Source organism: Aotus nancymaae, unplaced genomic scaffold (genome assembly GCF_030222135.1).
Source record: "Aotus nancymaae isolate 86718 unplaced genomic scaffold, 86718_ANA_hifiasm-v0.15.2.pri h1tg000001l, whole genome shotgun sequence".
Classification (NCBI taxonomy): domain Eukaryota; kingdom Metazoa; phylum Chordata; class Mammalia; order Primates; family Aotidae; genus Aotus; species Aotus nancymaae.
In genome coordinates, this window is record NW_026988412.1 from 5,952,928 (window position 1) to 5,968,513 (window position 15,586).

The 15,586-nt window shown below is 41.0% G+C and overlaps 1 protein-coding gene across 5 annotated transcripts in view; it reads right to left on the bottom strand.

Annotated features, from left to right (window-relative positions):
* RIN2 (Ras and Rab interactor 2) overlaps positions 1 to 15,586 on the bottom strand; it is a 236,084-nt gene that overhangs the window by 192,685 nt on the left and 27,813 nt on the right. For all 5 annotated transcript variants that reach the window (XM_064375666.1, XM_021673564.2, XM_064375585.1 and 2 more), the window contains one exon: positions 2,452 to 2,577. The gene's annotated coding sequence lies outside the window, so the exon portion shown is untranslated. The remainder of the gene's footprint in view (positions 1 to 2,451; positions 2,578 to 15,586) is intronic.

A 15,586-nucleotide genomic window follows, 5' to 3' on the forward strand; every position in this document is an offset into this window, starting at 1 on the left:
GCTGTGGAGAAATAGGAATGCTTTTACACTGTTAGTGGGAGTGTAAATTAGTTCAACCATTGTGGAAGCCAGTGTGGCAATTCTTAAAAGACCTAGAACCAGAAATACCATTTGACCCAGCAATCTCATTACTGCATATATACCCAAAGGAATACAAATCTTTTTTTTTTTTTTTTGCTATATAGACATGAGCCACTACACCTGGCCTGGCCATACCCGGTAGGGGTAGCCATTTCTGCCCAGCAGGTAGGTCACCTAAGCACGGGGTGCTCAGGACAGGGCCCTGTGAAGTCATAGGACCCAGCTCCAAATGCCGCCTTTGACCGTGCCTAACTGGGTGATGTAGGGCAAGTGACTTAACCTCTTAGGACTCAGTTTCCCCATCTGTAAAATGAGAATAATAACAATCCCACCTTTATCGGGCTGCTGTGATGATTACATGTGACAACAGATGCCATGGTCATCAGTTCTCCAATGTTATATATTGGCTTTTTCCCTCTTGAAAGTATTTTTTGCTTGGATAATAGCCTAATGAAATATTGTATCTCAGAGTCCTGTGGCAGTTCCCGTTATTGTTTAGTTTACAACTGCATTTTACTGAAGTTATTTATTTATGAAAGTCAAGCACAAAGATGTTTTATCTGACAGGAAGGACAGAGGAAGTTAGAAATAAATCTTTGGCCTCAAAAGACAAACCTACAACATCATGATAAGACTTCAGTGTTTATACCTGGCACTATACACTTCCTTACTCTGTCATCATTACCATCAAGAAAATTCACATCTAATGCTCTTTGGTGTTTATTTAACATGCATTTATTAGCTCTCTGCTCAGGTCAGGGTCTTTGCTAGAAGAAAAGAGGTGAAGAATAGGAAAGACAGACCAATCCCCAGCCTTCACAAAATTAAACAAGGGATAGGGCCATTGATCACATAATCACATACTGATTATTATTTTACATGATAGGAAAAAAAACATATTCTGTTATATGAGCAGATACCACAGGATCTAAATTCATGGAGGGAAGATAGACAACTTCCTGAGAGAACTCTACATTTAAGTTAGAACAGGAGGCATCCAACCAGGGTCCAAATTAAGAAATAGAGCAGCAACATATTGTGCAGAGATAGTTCTCTAACATTTTTCTCTCTTGTTCCTCTTACTCTGCAAGAGTTTGCTTTCTCTGAGAGCAGTTGTGTCTACAGGGAAGCTAAGGCCCAGCTCCCAGCCCAGAAAGAATGTATAGTAAGGGCAGTGGTGAACCTTACAAGCTTGAAATCCAGCAGCCCTGGATTGAAATTCCAGTAACATGTTCAATAACCATGTGGCCTTGGGTAAGTCAGTTCATCTCATTCAACTTCTGTTTTCTTACTTGTAAACAAATGTAATGCTATGTTACACTTAAGCAGTGTTGCTGTGGGTTTAAATGAGATAGCTGAAAACAACAATGTTTATTTTGCTCATGAATCTGCTATAGGGGCAGGGCTCAGCAGGGATGGTTCAGCAGGGACAGCTTGTCTCTGCTCCATTCAGTATCTGTGAGGGCAGCTCAAAGGCTGGAGGCTGGAGCCAGCCTTGTAAGTCCCCTATCAGTGGGGCTGTCAACTGGAGCACCTACATGTGGCCTCTCTGCAGAGTCTGGGATTCCCAGAAACATGGTGGCTGGGTCTCAAGGGCATGTATCCTAAGAGATTCAGAGAGCCAGGTGGAAGTCCCATCACCTTTGCTAATCAAGGCTGTGAAGTCACTTGGCATCACTCTGCCACATTCTTTATGTCAAAGCAGTCACTGGGTCCTGTGCAGATTCAAGGAGAGGAAAAATAGACCTCTCCACTTGATGGATGAGTAGCAAGGTTTTGGAGGAGCCATGACTGTGACCTGTGTTGAAAAATATGATCTGCCATAGTGACCTATACTGATATACTGTTGATGCAACTTCCTTTCAATGTGAAGATTTATAATACTATGAAAAACAATCTACAAAAAGTAGATAACAGGAAGCAAGGTGGTGGGAACTGAAGAAAGAGAAGTAGAATCATTACTGCCATGTCCTCTTTCAGTTATTGCCAGCTTCTTTGTACTTGGTGGTTGTGTCATCCCTCAGATGGTGGCAACAGCAGTGCCCACCTTCTGGTGGTGTTGTGATAATTGAATGAGTTAACACATTAAAGTGCTTAAAGCTATGCCTGGCCCATGACGAGTGCTCCGAAAATGTGAATGGTTTCCCTTTATGCTTGTGGACTCCTAACTTGTCCTGATATTGATGTGGCCCTGCTGCCAGTGTATCATGAACAGAATCCCTCAGACACCTGGAAAACATCCTCCCTGACACTCTGTCAGAGCAAAGTCCCTTCCACAGCCACATACCAAAATGATAACACACGATATTCCCAATCACACTGACGAGCTTGGGGTTGTGCACACTGGGTTATGGTCTCGCTGCTACATACCCCTTCACGCCAGCATCTCTCCTCTTCTCCCCCTGCAGTTCAGCTCGACCTCCCCAGCGTTCTGAAGGGCTTGCACATTTTATCTTTTCTGGTAGAAGTTCAGAAGTCCAGATCTCTCGTCTCCATCTACAACACAAAAAATTGACCATTGAGGGTTTTGGATGTATTTTAAAAACACAATGAACAACCGCACAGAGGACTTGCTTCCTAGCCTGGCTCTGGGAGGAGACATTGCTAAATGAGAACAGTGATGGCCTTTCCTTCCCATTCCTGGTCCTCCACCTCTGGACCAGGAGATTGAGGAGGGGGATTTTTTCACCAGAGTGCCCTCTAAATCCCTGTGCCAATGCTCGGATTTTAAAAACTCTCAATGATCTTTCATGAATGGGACTAATCAGCAAGCATCCTATCTTCCCCACCAATTAAGTGACAATTCATTTCTTTCCCTTATCCCTTGTATCATATCACTTCCTACAAAAAGGGTCCGGAAATCTTCCGGCCTAGGATCCTGGAGATGTGACTCATCTGAATAAGAAATTCCTATATTGCCGGGCGCAGTGGCTCACGTCTATAATCCCAGCACTTTGGAAGGCGGAGGTGGGTGGATCACTTGATCTCAGGAGTTCAAGACCAGCCTGGGCAACATGGTGAAACTCTGTCTCTACCAAAAATACTAAAAACTAGCCAGGCATAGTAACACACGCCTGTGGTCCCACCTACTCAGGAGGCTGAGGTGGGAAGATTGCTTGAGCCCCGGAGATGGAAGTTGCAGTCAGCAGATTACACCACTGCACTTCAGCCTGGGCAGTAGAGTGAAACTTCATCTCAAAAATAAAAAAAAAAAAGAAAGAAATTCCTATATTATCCTTTATTTCATTTTTAACTGTTTGAATCAGTGTCCTTTTTAAAATTACCTAAGTACGTGCATGAATGCAGTCATCTTGCTAGCAAAATGCAAATATTAGATCAAAGCTTAAGTTCCCTTTGACCATCGCCAATAACTCCTATATCCTTGGCAGAAGTGGGCATTTTTATAATTTAAATTATATCTTTTCAGATTGTTTCTGTGCATTTCAACATCCAATTACACACACACACACGCACACAGTGTGTGTATGTTTCTTTTCTAAATATATGTTTCTCATGTGCTCCATTCTCCTGCTTGCTCCATCCTTAGATGTCCTATCGAACTCCCGACATTGGTAAAAGAAGGTTATCTCATTCCTCTTTCCCCATTGCTTTCCTTATACTTCATAGTCCCAGCTCCTCTGTCAGGCTCTATAACTGCTCTGACTTCCCCACCATCTCCTCCCCTGGAACTCTCACAGATGTACACACATCCCTTCCTTCACGCCTGGATTCATGGTAGCTTTCTGGCCTGGGATGTCCTCCCTGTCCCCCTCCTCTTCCTTGAGAAGATTCAGCTCTTGGGCCTGGATGGAACATATTTGGGCTTCAGTCCCAGATGAATGGCTCAGGTAAATTGCTTAACCTGGATTCTTATATTAAAAAAAAGTACGGTAATTGTAATAGCATTTATTATACTTCAAAGCACTAAAGATTAAGTAGAATAATTCATAGAACGCATTGGCCCATTGCAGGTTATTTAGTAAACGCTCAACAATGTTCACTGCTGCCACGGCCAGTGTAAGTGATGATCATGATCGCCACCGTTTTTCAGGAATCATTTAAATCCTACTTTCCTTCTTCATCCAGATTTTCCTCTGAATCTGTACTTCACACACAGATAGGACTACTCAAAGGCATCCCAGTAAACATTAAGCTACATTGACATCACTTTACGATATCTTCTAATCTTTACTAATAGATAGGCCTGGGGTTTAATTTACTGCCCCGCTGTATTAAGGGAGAGCTTCGCAAATCACACACTGTAAAGGGGGCCAGTGAGTAAAGTGAGGTTATCCTTTCAAGGGACAAAAACGCTATGGCTTCTTCTGTTGCGTGGTTTACATCATGGTATTAAGTAAGTATGTACAAATAAAATAACTAGGGGTAAATGGCCAATGTTCTTGTTTTTACTTATAAAACCAAGCACAATTGTAACTTATATAAGAATAGGCATGTAAATGAATACAATTAAAAGTAACTCACTGCAAGGGATAATGTTTTCCTGAAACTAAATCACTCCTGCAACATAAATATGGTGGGGCTGCATCTTCTAAGAAGGGAAGGGCTTACATGAGAGAACAAGTCAAAAATTACCCTTACAGCTGATTTGCTGTGTGCAGAGGCTCACACGAGTGATAGGGACTTATAAACTGAGACCAGCTGGGAGAACAGCAGGCTCCAGTGCCCTGCGTCATGCCGGTGCTGGGACACTCACTGAGTGGAATGGCAAGTGGAACTGCTCACACAGTTCAAATTATTCCAATCTCTTCCACTCTCTCTTTGAATTCTCCCACTACGTTTCTCTATCTGAACTACTGTGCAGCTTTCATTCATTCACCCCCATTACACTGCATTTGGCCTTGACTTGTGGGGAAAAAGACTGACTATGTGCGAAGCCTCTTCTGCCCATCTTCATACCTTGCAACAATCTCAGTTTATGAACTGATTTGGCCCCAAGGGAAATCAAATAAACTCAAACTCAGAGGCAGGCATTGAAATTACTTGGCAGAACTTGGTCCCAAGGCTCAATTCTTTGGGGATTCTCCACCTTGCTTGCATACCTGCGAGGCTTTAAGCAAGTGTCAAGTCCAGAGTACATCTCAAATCAATTACAGCAGAGTCTCTGGGGGTGCGAACCCTATTTTTGAAGCTCTTTGGGTGATTCCAATGTGCACTGAAGGTTGAGAATGGGGATCTGTGGACTCGTAGCTTACAAACACATTTGACTTCCATCCATGGTAATAAATATATTTTACATCATGATCCATACTCAAGCATACACGTACAAAACAGAAACAAATATTTTCTGGAACAATACTTAACTGTTACTACCAGCCATACACTCTAATATTTTCCATTTTCTTCGCTTTTATTTAAAACAATGCTGGATATACCCAACTTCAACCCTTAATGAACCACAATTCACTAGTGGGTCATGACCCCACAGCTTGAAAAACACTGCTCTAGTTAGCCCAGAATGTAATTTGATTAATTAGTAAATATTATCCTTGATATAAAAACATACAGTATTTCAGACATTCCAAAGGAGGATCTGTGAATTCCTGAGACTAAGTCCATACCTTTAGAGGCCTCTTTTGCAAATCTTTGTTAGGGACCAAATCCTTCATTTTACAAAACAGAAAAGGTCAAACTCCTATATATATTCCTCCTGGATGTGTGCATGCCTGTGTGTGTCACACTTTGCCCGATCCTACCTATCTTTCGTTTCTTTCCTTTCCCCTTCCTCTTCCCTTCTTTTCTTTTCGAGACAGTTTCATTCTGTCCCCCAGGCTGCAGTGCAATGGTGCAGTCTCAGTTCTCTGCAAGATTACAGGCTGAGCCGCCGCGCCCAACCCTTTATTTCATATCTGTATTTTTACGTGATATTTTGTCTATTTGAAAAATCCTTAGATGATTGCTCTTGGAGCTTAGTGATGTGACTTCAGTATGTGTTGTTTGGGGGTGCTGTTTTTTTTTTTCCCTTTGCCCATGAAGCATGGAGTAGGTATGTGCATTTTAACACTTGTTGACTGAGTTTTAGCATTCTAGGATATATTTCCAATTTGGATTTGACACAATGGCACTCTAAGGAGGCTGAAAGAAACGCACATTTGGCCTTAAAGAGAAGGGGATTTGCTGTCACTGGCAGGCTCTCAATAGTTAGACTGTTTTCCAGCCTAGAACCCCTTCTAACATCAGACTCTATCATTTTAGATCTCTGACACCCTTATCTCATGGGCAAAATAGAGGGTAATAAAAAGTGGTTACAACATCCGGTTTTCATTAATATTGCTTAAGTAGCATCCACAAGTATTTAATACTAAGTTTTCTGAGGACCTGAAAAAAAAAAAAAAAGCTCACCAGGCAAAATGCTATTGATTAACTTCCAAAGAGGTTTTTACTTTGAAAACTACAATAAAGAGCCAAACCCAAACAATCTAAAAAACAGACACTAAACTGACCTTGCACTGAATACATGTGACATGTCACAATATCTTACAGAAACTAAGATATTACTACAGAAACTAAAACACTAGCCACTTACAAATAGTGCTTTTCCATAAGAAGAAATACATTCGTATATTAAAAAGAGAAATGGACTGACTGAGACTTCCCTGTGAGTCCGGGTTAAGCAGCTGGGAAACCTTGGGGTGCTGTTCTGATTCCCGGGCCAGTGTCACTGCCTGTGCACACACAGCATTTCCTCAGCAAAGCGCCTGTGCTTTAAATGGGTTATTGAACTTTAACAGGATTGTGTTCCTAAGAGAAATGCAAATTCATTTCCAACCGACATTGGTTTCTCAACAAACTAGAATTTCTCTAAAGATGACTAAAGTGTTTCTACCTTTGAGAATTCTAAATTGTCTTAAATTTTAATATATTTTTTCTATGGAGGAAAGCCACATTTATGAAGGGGATTGTCTTAATCAGAATTATTCATGAAGATTGAGCATCTAGTAGGTGCGAGATGTTGTGAGAAATACTGAGTCACCGTTCCCATCAGAAACCCTGAAGTCCTTATGAAGATATTTATACATTATAACCTTCAAGGTAAAAACGGGTTGAAGAAAATGAAATACCAACTAGGTTTAAATTTTCTCAATCTAGTAGTCGCTACTCTAGAAACTGAAGGAGTTGCTTATTTTTCCACATATTTTGATGGCGTCATCTAGAATGTTCATATGCACATTATCCATCATTACCTAGTATCACTGAATTTCTTTTCTTTCTTTCTTTTTTTTTTTTTTTTAGAGATAGGGTCTTACTCTGTTGCCCAGGCTAGAGTGCAGTGGTGCAATCTCAGCTCACTGCAACCTCCACCTCCCGGGTTCAAGTGATTCTCCTACCTCACCCTCCCTAGTAGCTGGGATTACAGGCACCCACCATGACACCCGGCTAATTTTTATACTTTTAGTAGAGATGGGGTTTTGCCATGTTGGCCAGGCTGGGCTTGAACTCCTGACCTCAAGTGATCTGCCTGCCTTGGCCTCCCAAAGTGCTGGGATTACAGAAATGAGCCACCGTGCCCAGCCACTGAATCTTTTTGAGTATTTGCACATGCAGGCCACTTGTGGGGTACCGTTTTGAAATGCTGCTACTGGTAGAGTTCATCTCTCACTAAAGCCTTTCTTCTCTATTCTGTACATGTTGACTATAGATGCATTATTCTTTGGATTCCTAATTGTGATTATGGGTGTATTGTTTTCCCTAATCTTCTCTTAAAGGAGGTAAAATTGGCTGAGTTCATTCTGCTTTAGTGTATTCAAGCTTCTCAGATTAAAGGATTTGGTGACCAATTTGACTGATTTTCGTTAGGCACTGAATCCTGCCCCTGTTATCTTCATGACTGGACCACATCTCCAGTGTTGGCTCAGGCTAAGAATTTACTCACCTAGCTATGAGCTTTCTCCTTCCAATTCCCCGTACTTCCCTACCTAGCAACCTAGCAATGCGCCAGTAGCTACCATGGGGTCAGTCTAGGCCTGTCCAATCTTTCCCACAGCTTTTCCTACAAAACTATGAATTCCCAACCTTAGAAAGTGTTAAAACATTGTCCTGTAATCCTGATAACCTGGAAAATTTGGAGTTACACAAAGTAAAATAAGTTTCTTTGTGCAAGATTTCTAGAGCATCTGTGTAGTATAATCTAAAAGGGTCAAAGTATGTTCCAGCATCTCCCAAAACCCTTTGAACTTTCATTTGTGAAAACTTCAGGATTAGGCCAGCTGTGAAGATAGTGCCCTGGAGCACTTCTTTTCTCCCTGCTTTTTCCTTTTCCTTTTTTTTTTTTCTTTAAATTAATTGTATTAGAGAAAGTCATTGCCATCTCCCTCCCTGGGAGACGAGAGAGAGAGAGAAAGACTAACATTCAGGAAAAACCATGCTATTATCACAGGGAAGCCCCTCTGTGGCTGAGCCATCCAACACAACAGCCACGGGCCCTGTGTGGCGATCAAGCACCTGAAATGTGGCAAGTCTGAATAGGGATGCTTTGTAAGCAGAAAATATGCGCCAGGTTTTGAAGACTTAATATAAAAAAAATGTAAGACGCCTCAATAAACTTTCATGTCGATCATATGTTGAAATATTGAATTAAATACGATATCTTATTAAAATTAATTTTACCTATTGCTTTTAACTTGTTTAAATATGACTACGAACAATTTTAAATTACATATGCAGCTCATGTTATATTTATATTTGACAGTGCTGCCTGACTGAATAATCCCCAAAGTCTTACGGGTCATCAGTACCCTTGGCTGTGCTGGTGTATGTGCTGTATTCTGAACACACAAACACAGTGCTATATGCTGAACAACACACACACACACACACACACACACACACACACACACACACACAGAGTGGCTACTTATCCTGAAGTACCTTGCCCTCTGCAGCCATCTCCTGTTACCATCCTGCCAAACCTTTAAGATCCATCTCAAAACATAATAGGCAATTGCTAGTTTGTTTTCAGAAGCGATTCCATGCCAGGCACTACACTGAGCGCCGTCCTCCCTCAAATCACCCCGCAGCCTATGAAGGGGTAGCAGAATATGCTCATTTTGTAGCTGGAAGAGGTAAGGTGACCTGCTTAACAGTATGAGCTGGTCAGTGGCAAAGCTCAGAGTCTCCTTTGGTTTGTCAGTCACCAAAGCATCTTTGGTTTGTCATCACTGTCCCACTTTTAGCCCCTGTGGTGGCTCTTGCCCCACCTCCCGTGTCTGCTCTAAGTCCTCAATGGCAGGCACCCCTTGCTCCTGTGAGCTTCAATCCCCTCAGTTTCCAGATCTTAGTTCAAGTGTCTTCCTCAAATACCCATCACTCATTACATCCTATACCACTGCTTTCCCATTGTGTCTCAGGCACATGATACCCTCTGACGACCCGGGTGGATTCTGCTGTTGTTTGACGTTCACGAGAAATGACACTATGAGGCCTCAGTCAATATTCGATTAAAGTAAAGCATGTTATATACTTGAATATCTTTCTTTTGCCATCTTTTAAAAATATATATTTTTGCTGTTAAAATGGAAATTGAGTGAATTGATGAGGATGACCATTATAGACAGGTAGACCCTAAAAAGCCAAGACGCACTGTGCTGCCTGGAAGTGTAGTTCCCCCTCTGGGAGAATTCGCCTCTGAAGACCTTCCCAGGCAGTTCCTCTGTCCACAAAGAAGAGTTTCTTTCAGCTCATTCTGTCAAGTTGACCTTGTCTACTGCCCTGGCCATGTCTCTGGAAGGAGTCCCACTTGTCCCTCCTCTTCCCCCAACCATGGAAAACAACCTGAGAAAAAACTGGATGGTAGAGGGAAGAAAAAAATGCATGTTCCCTTTTCAACATTTTGAAAGGAATGAAGATAATAATTATGGGTGATTCCAAAACATGAACACTTTAGGTAAGTTTAGATGACTTTATCCCTTACCTGTTGCCTGAAGTGGACACAGTGCAGGCAAATAAAGCCTTGCTAGTTGCACTGATAAGACAACCCCTATGCTGATTTTGGATGAGAATATGAGCATTTCCTCAAAATGCCTCTTGTTAACAGTTCTAGGAATACTTACTTCAAAGAATAATTTATCTTTGGGAAAAGAAATGATATTTCCTATGAAAAATAAGGATTTATATTTGTTACATTTTTTATTCCCGTCCCAAAGACCTTTGTGTAATGAAGAAAATTTAGATTACTTTAAAATGAACTTCTTAGTTAACTTCCCTCAACTGATGATCTCTGTTTTTCTTGGAGAAGCCACGTTACTGTGATTTTATGAAGTTCTTCGCATTTCCACGTAATAACACCTGAGGCAGGGGGCACATCTCTGCTCTTTGGTGGATCGAGTTTTCTTTCAAGGATCAAGCTAAGAATTTTGTTGACCTTAAACTATCTAAGCCTTAACACTGTAACACAAATTATATTCTTTGGTGCCTTCTTAAACATGGAAGAGTAAATTAAATAAAATCCACCAAACAGTATTTTAGTCATTTTTCTCAAATACATTTATTCACTTTTTTGGCAATCTTTTCTTTAGAAATGGCCAGTACTTTTAGAAATACATATATATCTGTGATAATTTTCCAATCACTTCTGAAGAAATGGGGCAAGTAATTCATTTGTTTATTCAATTTCAAAGCCACTTGAGATTTTGTTCAAGGTCTAAGCTATATACTACAGGAACACACATGAAATCTTGTTTTGTTTTTTTTTCCCTGGGATGGAGTCTTGTTCTGTTGTCCAGGTTGGAACAGTGGCACTATCTGGGCTCCCTCCAACCTCCGCCTCCCGGGTTGAAGTGATTCTCCTGCCTCAGTCTCCCGAGTAGCTGGGATTACAGATGCCTACTACCACGCCTGGCTAATTTTTGTATTTTTAGTAGAGACAGGGTTTCACTATGTTGGCCAGTCTGGTCTTGAACTCCTGATCTTGTTATCCACCCACCTTGGCCTCCCAAAGTGCTGGGATTACAGGTGTGAGCCACTGCACCTGGCCAAAGTCTTGATTTTCTATATGGGCCATCTGAAAGTGATGCAGAAGACAAATGTAGTTTTGGCTGGGGAGTGTAGGGAAAGGCATTTTAGTTTAGACAGAACCACTTCGTTTAAAGCAGCTGTGCCAAGGTACAACCATTAGAATACTGGTTAGCCCTTGGGGCATTGAGGATTCACATGGAAAGGCATGCCAGGTCACGGTGTGAACAAAGGGAAGGGTTTCCATTTTACAAGGCAAACCCATGGGAGCTAGCGACTGTCTCAGAGTAGGGGTGGAGTGCTAGAGGTGAAAGGACCACTTAGGGCAGGTAAGAGAGACCTGAACTAAGGAATATGGGCTTGGACTAAAACAGAAGGTGACAGACATGAGGAAGAAGGGCCAGATAAGGCCACTCAAATGATAAGGAAGTTGGGAGGGGGAATTGGCTTGGGCAAGTGGATGATTATTCATTTTTTATTAATTTTTTTACAGATGGGGTCACCCCATGTTGCCCAGGGTGTCCTTGAACTCCTCCTGGACTCAAGTCGTCCTCCTACCTCAGCCTCCAGAGTAGATGGGACTATAAGCACAAGCCACAGAGCCCAGCTTATCCTATATTTAGGTAAGTTGAGCCCAACTTGAAAAGTCCATTAGTTGAAAACTTAACAGGAATAAATTGACAATTCTGTATCTGGATAAAAAGTCCCCTTCCCTAAACCCACATATACAAATAGAGAATGAAGGCAGGGTAGAGTAATAGCTGTCCCCTAATTAATAAGGCTAGAGATCAAGTTATCTGAGTGGGAAGCAGGCACCTGACTTGCTGGCCTTGTAAGACTAGGGTAGTTGCCGGTGTCAGTGGATGTGTGATTATTTCATTTTTGGATAAATTGAGTCTGAGGTTTCCAGGGAGATCCAGATTGAGAAATCCAACAGGCAGTTGAAGAATTACTAGAGACAAATGAGTAACTCCACATTTAGAAAACAACACATCTACAAAAAGGGAAATGATGGTCTACAGAAGCCAGATCACCTTCAAGCCTTCTGTTTAATTCTGGGTGTCACATTTAATAGATGTGTGATAAAATTGGGGCTAGTCAAGAAATAGAAATAAAATATGGGACCATGTTTAGGAAAAAAATGTTTAAAGGAGTCTTGGATGATTGACTTGGAGAAAAGAAAAAACAGGGAAGGCTGTGTCATGTGAGTGGAATTAGACTTGATTAGTGTCACATAAGAGGAGAATCAAAGGCCAGAATTTAGAGGAAGACAAATTGTAACTCAAGGTGAGAAATCTCTGGCTAGCACTTTGGGATTGGGTAATTTTCTCCTCATCAAAGATATTAAAGCACAGACTGAATGACAACCCCTGGGGATGCCACAGAGGGGACTGAAGCACACCGCATGGAACTAGACAACAATTGCATGTTCCTGAGAGTCCTATGACCTCATGGGAGGAGGCAGATTGGAACAACAGATGTAAGATTAGGAGCCACCTACAGGGAGCGGGCAGCTAAAGCTACAGATAGATAGGTAAGATGCCCAAGATACCAACTGTAGCAAGAGAAAATAAGTAAACTGCATAAAGACCCTTGTACAAAATAAAAGTAAAGAAACTAGCAGAGACAGAGACATCATAAAGGACTAGGAAGAAAATTAAGAGTGTCACATAACAGAAGACAAGAGAGAGGAAATTGTATTGAAGTATAACTAACATAAAGTAAAGTGCACATCTTTTTTTTTTTTTTTTTGAGATGGAGTTTCGCTCTTGTTACCCAGGCTGGAGTGCAATGGCGTGATCTCAGCTCACCACAACCTCCACCTCCTGGGTTCAGGCAATACTCCTGCCTCGGCCTCCTGAGTAGCTGGGATTACAGGCATGTGCCACCATGCCCAGCTAATTTTTGTATTTTTAGTAGAGATGGGGTTTCACCTTGTTGACCAGGATGGTCTCGATCTCTTGACCTCGTGATCCACCCGCCACGGCCTCCCAAAGTGCTGGGATTATAGGCGTGAGCCACCACGCCCAGCCAGTGCACGTCTTAAGTGAAAAGTACTATTTTAAAAAATCTTTGTGTATTCCAAGTTCGTGAAGATATTTCTCTTATATTTTTTTCTAGAAGTTTGTTTTAGTTTTAACATTTAAGCCTATGATCCATCATAAAATCATTTTTGTGTATGGCATAGGAATTAAGTTTTATTTTTTTCCTCATGAATATCAACTGACTAGCACCTGTGGAAAAGACAGACTCTCCTCCCACTCCCCACCCCCACTGAATTGCAGTGTAGCCTTTGTTGTAAGCCAAGATACTGCATATCTTGCAGATCTGTCCCTGGACTCTCACTTCTGTTCCATTTACCTATTTGTCTATCATTGTTCTGATGCCACAGTCTTCATTATGTAGCTTTATAGCATGTCTTGATAATTGGTGATATAAGAGCTACAGATTTGCTGTTGTTCTTAAATATGGTTTTGAATTTTATAACTATTTTTCATTTTCACCTACATTTTGGAATTAACTTGCCAATTTATAGAGAAAATAACTCTTCTAGGACTTACTTGAAATTTTAACGAATCCATAGATTATTTTGGGGAGAACTGACATCTTTAAAATATTTCAATCCATGAACATGGTATGTCCTTCTATCTATTTAGGTCTTCTTTAATTTCTCTCAATGTTTTGTAGTTTTAGTAGTTTTGGTGTGTTGTTCTTGCACATCCATTGTTAAGTTTATTCCTAAGTATTCAATTTTTTGTATGGTACTGTAAATCACATTTTCTATTTAATTTTCTATTTGTTAATAGTATATTAACTCCTGAGTAATGGCAATTTAAATATTTTTTTTGAGACAAAGTCTTGCTTTGTTGCCCAGGCTGCAGTGCAGTAGCACCATCCCAGCCCACTGCAATCTCCGCCTACAGTGTTCAAGTGATTCTCCTGCCTTGGCCTCCCGAGTAGCTGGGATCACAGGTGCCTGCCACCATGCTCAGCTTTATAGCATGTCTTGATAATTGGTGATGTTAGAGCTAGAAACAGAGTTTCACCATGTTGGCCAGGCTGGTGGTCTTGAACTCCTGACTTTAAGTGATTCACCTGTCGTGGCCCCCCAAAGTGCTGGGATTATGGGCATTAGGCACTGTGCCTGGCCAATTCTTATTTGCTACTTTTAATAACATTTATTTCTTGTTCTTGCCTTAGTATCCTAGTAAGACTACCAGTGCATTGTTGAATACAGGTGATAGAGTGATGGGTGCTATAAGGTGAGAGTGAAGAAGAGTGATAGGGCACTCTTGTGTTATTCCATACATCAAAGCAAAAGCAATAGGTATTTCACTATTCAATATGGCTTGCACTACCCCTTAGCAGATTAAAGTGGTTATCTTTCAATGGTAATTTGCTGAGATCACACTAGGTATTTTTAATCTAAATGTTAAATTCTACAATAAAAACACAATAACTTATTTGGAAATTCTAGTTAGGGAAGGGTATAGTCCTTTACACTACTGATAGAGGAAGTCTTCCTTTATTTGGAAAAGACCATCATCTTGGGCAGATGGAATAGATCTGAGATTGTCTTGTGTAATGCATAGGGTAGTAACATGGTCACCAGTGTGCACATGCTCGAGTCAAGCAATTTAATCTCTGAACCGTCAATCTTCCCCTTACTAGATCCATGTCTCTGGATCTGTAAAATCCAGAGAGCATAACTTAATGACAGCACTAGCTACCACTTACTGAGCACTCAGTATACTCGATACTGTATTAAGCCATTCACGTCTGTTATTTCATTCAATCCTTGCTATAACCCTCGTAACAACAGAAGAGGCAACAAATAAATTTGTTGAGAGATAAATTTACTTGCCCATGGTCACACAGCCAGTAAGTGAGGGAGCCATGATTCAAACCATCTGACTCCATGACATTAATCACTACACATTCGATGTCAGGAATAAAATCTTGCGCTAGCCCCCATTTGAGGTCATTTCTCTTTCTTATGGCCTAGAATGTTAAATATGTTTGCTCACCATAGAATTAACTGGAGAGCTACCCAATGTTGGGCTTCATTAGAAATCCTTGAGACCAGCAGCCACGTTCTTAGTCCCTATGTCCTTTTAGCTTTATCCCATCCAGAAACAAAATACATAGCTCTAGTAATCTATGCTATCATTTACTTTTACCAAAAGCAATAGGTATATAAAGCTTTGCAAGTACAAAAATCAGAAAATCACTGGAAAATAACTCAATTCTTTTCCACTGGAAAGGTTAGCTTAAAAGCTAAATCTAGAGAGAAGCATAATTCCTCCCAAAAGAGACATGTTCTGTCCTATCAACTTCCTCTTTAAAAATTATCCAAAACAATACTACCACCAAAGGTACTCGGCATAGTCACTACGCTTATCCCAGAGATGATGTATTCCTTCAGGCTTCATGCATCCTCATTATCTATTGCCGCATAACAAGTCACGGCAAGACTCAGGGGCTTAAAATAATCATCATTTTATTATTGCCATGGTTTCTGAGGGTCTGGAATTCA